At 40.4% G+C, this 6,452-nt stretch overlaps 2 non-coding genes across 2 annotated transcripts; one reads left to right on the top strand and one right to left on the bottom strand.

Moving 5' to 3' along the window:
* Nucleotides 1–288: 288 nt before the first annotated feature.
* Nucleotides 289–396, top strand: LOC148555240 (small nucleolar RNA R71). The gene has a single exon (XR_015887962.1). It is a non-coding gene; the product is annotated as a small nucleolar RNA R71 (small nucleolar RNA).
* Nucleotides 397–5,255: 4,859 nt separating this feature from the next.
* On the bottom strand, nucleotides 5,256–5,362 carry LOC148555239 (small nucleolar RNA R71). The gene has a single exon (XR_015888025.1). It is a non-coding gene; the product is annotated as a small nucleolar RNA R71 (small nucleolar RNA).
* Nucleotides 5,363–6,452: the final 1,090 nt, after the last annotated feature.

Genomic DNA, 6,452 nt, shown 5'->3' with positions numbered 1-6,452 from the left:
GCTTGCATTCCATTTAGACTCTGAGAAATCATATTGACTTGCTGAGTCAATATTTTATTCTGAGCCAGTATGGCATTCAGAGTATCAATTTCAAGAACTCCCTTCTTTATAGGCGTCCCATTACTCACAGGATTCCTCTCAGAAGTGTACATGAACTGGTTATTAGCAACCATGTCAATGAGTTCTTGAGCTTCTCCAGGCGTTTTATTTAGGTGAATAGATCCACCTGCAGAAGTATCCAATGACATTTTAGCTAATTCAGAATATATCCAGGATGGTCCATTCTGAAAGCATGTCAGAAGGATACTTTTTGGTCAGTCCTTTGTTTCTCTCCCAAGCTTCATAGAGGGATTCACCTTCTTTCTGTCTGAAGGTCTGAACATCCACTCTAAGCTTACTCAGCTTTTGAGGAGGAAAGAACTTGGCTAAGAAAGCCTTGACCAGCTTATCCCAAGAGTTCACTACGCCTAGCAATCGTGAGTTTGAAGCTCGTCACAGTCATTCAATCCCAGAGTCCTACTCGGAATACCACAGACAAGGTTTAGACTTTCCGGACTCTCATGAATACCGCCATCAATCTAGCTTATACCATGAAGATTCTGATTAAGAGATCCAAGAGATACTCATTCAATCTAAGGTAGAACGGGAGTGGTTGTCAGGCACGCGTTCATAGGGAATGATGATGATTGTCACATTCATCACATTCATGTTGAAGTGCGAATGAATATCTTAGAAGCGGAATAAGTTGAATTGAATAGAAAAACAGTAGTACTTTGCATTAATCCTTGAGGAACAGCAGAGCTCCATACCTTAATCTATGGAGTGTAGAAACTCTACCGTTTGAAAATACATAAGTGATGAAGGTCCAGGCATGGCCAAATGGCCAGCCCCTAAAACGTGATCACAGGATTGACAATCTCCATGGGATCGACCCTTACTCACGTAAGGTTTATTACTTGGACGACCCAGTGCACTTGCTGGTTAGTTGTATCGAAGTTGTGAATGAAAAACAATTTATTAAGACGTGCGTACAGAGTTTCTGGCGCCGTTGCCTGAGATCACAATTTCGTGCACCACTGGCGTTTTAGTTCAAAATTATTGGCATGTATGGTTGGATTTTGGATGCTACTTCCACAGTTTTCTGGGTTTGGATTGATATAAGAGCCTAGAACTCTTCTCTCCTACCCAGCATGATTTGCCGGGCCTTCTCTGGCATGGTTATGAGCTTCTTCTTCATGGTGGTTTTCTATATTCTCCTCCATGTCTGGTTCAAAATACTCTTCCTCTTCCTCAGCACCAACGACTCTCTTTCCTCTTGCTTCCCTCCTTAATCTAAGGAAGGTCCTCTCAGGTTTGGAATCAAAGGAAGTTGAATTCCCGCTTCTTCTACCTGTCATACAACCAACAAGGCAAAAAGCAAGAAAGAAATTGAATGAAGAGAATACTCTTGTTAGAATGGCTGTTAGTGTGAGTGGCGCAATGTATCAAATAGTTAGTGGGTTAGCTGAACCGAAAAGTAAATAACTAAGGAAATAAACAAAAAAAGAGTAATAGAGGAAAATTGCTAAAACCGGAAGTAAATAACAGAAATGAAATAAACAAAGCAAAAGAAAGTTGGTCAATCTAGTTATCCTCTAACTTAATCATTGTCGATACAAAATCAATCCCCGGCAACGGCACCATAAACTTGATGCACGGAAACTTGTCTCTCAACAAATTTCCATTTGGCAAGTATGCCGAATTGTCGTCAAGTAAAAACTCACAATAAAGTGAGGTCGAATCCCACAGGGATTAATTGGTCAAGCAACTTTAATTAGAGGAATGTTCTAGTTGAGCTAAGCAGAGATTGAATTGAGGAATTGCAGAAAATTAAATGGCGGGAAAGTAAATAACAGAAAATGTAAATGCTAGAGATAATGGTAGAAAATAAATTGCAGAAAGTAAATTGTAGAATTTTAAATGGGGATTTGGGGAGATGAGAATAAAAGTAAATGGAAGAAATTAAAGAGAATGGGTAAGATCAGAAATGGAGGATTCATTGGGCTTAGGAGATGTTACGTGATGCCAGGGCATTTTGGCCAGTTTCACTGACCTTTTCTTTATGGTTTTAAGGTAGTTTCATGCATTTTCTTAGGAAATAAGCAAGTTTTGGGTAAATAATCATTTACATCTTGATTCAAGCAAACATTGTGAATTTTACATGATTTCATGAGAATTATGCATGTCTCATAACTTGGATTAGAGCTTTGATGCACTTTATTGCTTGATTTCAGGACAAAGGAAGTAAGGAAGAACCACATTAGTAGCCACGTTAGTCTAGCTAACGTGACCACTAACGTGGAATGAAGGCTAGCTTGCAACGTTAATGAGAAAAGTGATTGCCAATAACGCCTTCGTGAGCCATCATAGCCCACGTCAGTTGCCACGTTAACTATGTTAACGTGGAAGCTAACGTGGAAGAGAAGTAGAACTCCAACGTTAGTGGTAAAAGTAAGTGCCACTAACATTCCAAAAGGGGCAATTGGCCACGTTAAGAGCCACGTTAACTTAGTTAATGTGAGCTCTAACGTGGAAGAAGAAGATGATGCCAACGTTAGTGACACTCACCTTTGTCACTAACGTTGGACTAAGCCCATATTGGCTACGTTAAAAGCCACGTTAACCTAGTTAACGTGGACTCTAACGTGGAGGGAGCAAGAATCACCAACGTTAGTGACACTCACCTTTGTCACTAACGTTGGATTGAGCCACTATGAGCCACGTTAGTTGCCACGTTAATTACATTAACGTGGAAGCTAACGTGGAGAAGAGGGATGATGAGCCAACGTAAGTGACACTCACCTTTGTCACTAACGTTGGAGATGGCCATCAATACCACGTTAGAAGTCACGTTAACTAGAAGTCACGTTAACCTAGTTAACGTGAACTCTAACGTGGGAAGTAGGGGCGTTCTGAAGCGTTAGTGACAAAGGTAAGTGTCACTAACACTCTCGAAGATTTGGCAAGCCTACGTTAAAGGCCACGTTAACTATTCTAACGTGAACTGTAACGTAGGGAGAAAGGGGCACTCTCAACGTTATTGAAAAAGGTAAACCCCAGTAACGTTTGCGAAGGGCCAAGGGTCAATGTTAGTGGTCATGTTAGTACCACTAACATTGAAGTTAACGTGGACCACTTTGGGTTAGGAACGTTAGTGAAAAAGGTGATTGTCACTAACGTTCTCAACCCCACATTTTCACTTAATGTTAACACCACTAACACCCTAAGCTAAAGTCCCTGCCTACTTCACACTTCCTCTGCAAGTAAAGCTGAGCCCACTGAAGAAGATAACTGCTTCAACTCAAGATCCAAAGGCCCATATCCAAGACTTGAAGAGCCAACTAGAAGATCAGAAGAATAGTATAAATAGGGAGAGCTTTGAACTAGAAAGAAGCTTTTGGGCATTATTAGAATTACTCTCTCTAATTTACTTTCTCTGCACTTTTAGTTTAACTTTTAGAATGTACTCTCCATCTTTGCTTTCCATTCCCAGAGCTATGAACAACTAAACCCCTTTCATTGGGTTAGGGAGCTCAGTTGTAATTTGATGGATCAATAATAGTTTTCATTATTCTTCTTCTTTCTTTTCTCTTGATTTTACTAGAAAACTTTCAATCTTCATCTAATTGAGTAGTTATCTTGGAAAAGAAGCTATTCATACTTGGATCTCTTCTGAACCTTGGAAAAGGGATGAAGAGATCATGCTAGAAATATTTTCTCATGTTGGACCAAATTGGGGTTTGGGCGGATATGGTGACATATAATTCTCCCAATACTTTGATTTGGAAATACATGTGGTATAATCAGTGACCACACTTCATCTCTTCTCATGAGCAATTAGACCAAGGAATTGGCTATTGATCTGATTTGAGAGATTGAATTACCAATGAATTGGAATTCAATCACTTAAGATTGCCAAGGAGATCAATGAATGCATTGATTGAGGAAGAGATGAAAATGAACTTGATCCGGAGAATGCAACATCTCCTAAGCCCAATGAATTCCCCATTTCTGATCTTACCTATTCTCTTTACTTTATGCCAATTACTTCTATGATCATCTTCCCCATTCCCATTTACAATTCTGCAATTTACTTTTCGTCATTTATTTTCAGCTCTTTATTTCCAGCATTTACGTTTTCTGCTATTTACTTTCCTGCCATTTAATTTTCTGCAACTCTAAACCACATTCTGCTTAGCTCAACTAGAACATTCCTCCAATTAAAGTTGCTTGACCAATCAATCCCTGTGGGATTCGACCTCACTCTTTTGTGAGTTATTACTTGACGACAATTCGGTATACTTGCCGAGGGAGATTTGTTAAGGGACAAGTTTCCGTACATCAACTTTATAGCGCCGTTGCCGGGGATTGATTTTGTATCAACAATGATTAAATTGGTGGATAACTAGATTGAGCATTTGTTTTTATTTTGTTTGATTTAAGTTCATTTGAGTAATTTACTTTCTGTTTAGCTATTTTCTTCCCTTTCCCTCACTCATTTTCTTAGTTGTTTACAATTCAATCACTAACCCACTAACTGTTTGGTATATTACATCACTCACGCTAATAGCATTTCTATAGAAATTACTATCTGCATCTATCTTTCTGGCTTTTGCCTTGTTGGTTGTATGACAGGTAGAAGAAGCGGGGCTTCAACTTCCTTTGATTCTGAACCTGAGAGGACCTTCCTTAGATTAAGGAGGGAAGCAAGAGGAAAGAGAGTAGTTGGTGCTGAGGAAGAGGAAGAGTACTTTGAACCAGACATGGAGGAGAATATGGAAAACCGTCATGAAGAAGAGGCTCATAACCATGGCAGAGAAGGTCCAGCGCATCAGGCTGTGCAAGAGAGAAGAGTTCTGGGTTCTTACATCAACCCAAACCCAGGAAACTGTGGGAGTAGCATCCAAAGGCCAACCATACATGCCAACAACTTTGAACTAAAGCCACAGCTCATCACCCTTGTTCAGAACAATTGTTCATTCGGAGGAAGTGTCCAAGAAGACCCCAATCAACATCTAACCACCTTCCTGAGGATATGCGATACTGTGAAGTCTAATGGTGTTCATCCTGACACCTATAGACTACTTCTGTTTCCCTTCTCGCTCAAGGACAAAGCATCTAAATGGTTGGAATCCTTTCCAAAGGAGAGTTTAGCAACCTGGGAAGATGTGGTGAACAAGTTCTTGACAAGATTCTATCCTCCTCAACGGATCAACAGGTTGAGAGTTGAGGTACAAACATTCAGGTAGCAGGATGGTGAGACTCTATACGAAGCATGGGAGAGGTTTAAAGACTTGACAAGAAGATGCCCACTAGATATGTTTAATGAATGGGTGCAGTTGCACATTTTCTATGAAGGTCTTTCATATGAATCAAAAAAGGCAGTAGACCACTCATCCGGGAGATCTCTGAACAAGAAGAAGACCATTGAAGAAGCCATAGATGTCATGGAGACTGTAGCAGAGAATGACTACTTCTATGCTTATGAAAGAGGCAATACTAGAGGAGTGATGGAGCTGAACAATGTGGATGCACTGCTAGCTCAAAACAAGATGATTACCAAGAAATTAGCTGACCTCACCAAGAAGATGGAGAGGAATCAAGTAGCAGCAATCACCACTTCAACAGCAACTCAAGAAGGAGTGAATGAAGAAGCAGAGGGTAGTCAGGAGCAAGCCAACTACATTGGAAATTCACCTAGGCAGCACCATGACCCATATTCCAAAATATATAATCCTAGTTGGAGGAACCACCCAAACTTTGGGTGGGAAAATCAACAAGACCAAGGCCAAGATCAGAGATGTCATAACCCCACCAACAATGCAACTCACCAACACTCCACACAGAGGTCATACCAACACCCATCCAACAACACTTCTCAACATCCATACCAAAGTCAAAATGGCCCTTCTCATCCTTCCAATCTCAACTCTCCATCATCGGAAGAAAGACTATCAAGGATTGAGACTCTACTTGAAGGCATATGCAAGGAGATTCAAGATAACAAGGTGTTCAAAGAAGAGGTGCGAGCCAATATCAAGAATCAGGGAGACACCATCAAAAGGCTGGAATTTCAAGTGGGATACCTATCTGAGAAGATTCCCAAACCTACTGATAGCTTCCCAAGTGACACAGAGAAAAATTCGAGAGGTGAAGCAAAGAAAGTCAGATGGGAAGATTGCAAGATGGTTACTATAAGTGATAAGGAGACTGAGGAAGAGCCAAACAAACCATCAGAATAACCTGAAGATACATCAGCAGGAAAGCAGGAAGAGAATCATCAAGAAACCACAATTACACAGAAGGAACTGCTGAGACTCTATGCACCCTTTCCCCAATTACTCAATGGTGGTGTAGAGAAGATAATATACTCAAGGTTTCTTGACATATTTGTATCTCTCCATGTAAACATA

Source organism: Arachis ipaensis, chromosome B6 (assembly GCF_059453495.1).
Source record: "Arachis ipaensis isolate K30076 ecotype BB chromosome B6, ASM5945349v1, whole genome shotgun sequence".
Lineage (NCBI taxonomy): Eukaryota > Viridiplantae > Streptophyta > Magnoliopsida > Fabales > Fabaceae > Arachis > Arachis ipaensis.
This window is presented reverse-complemented; position numbering and strand designations above follow the sequence as displayed.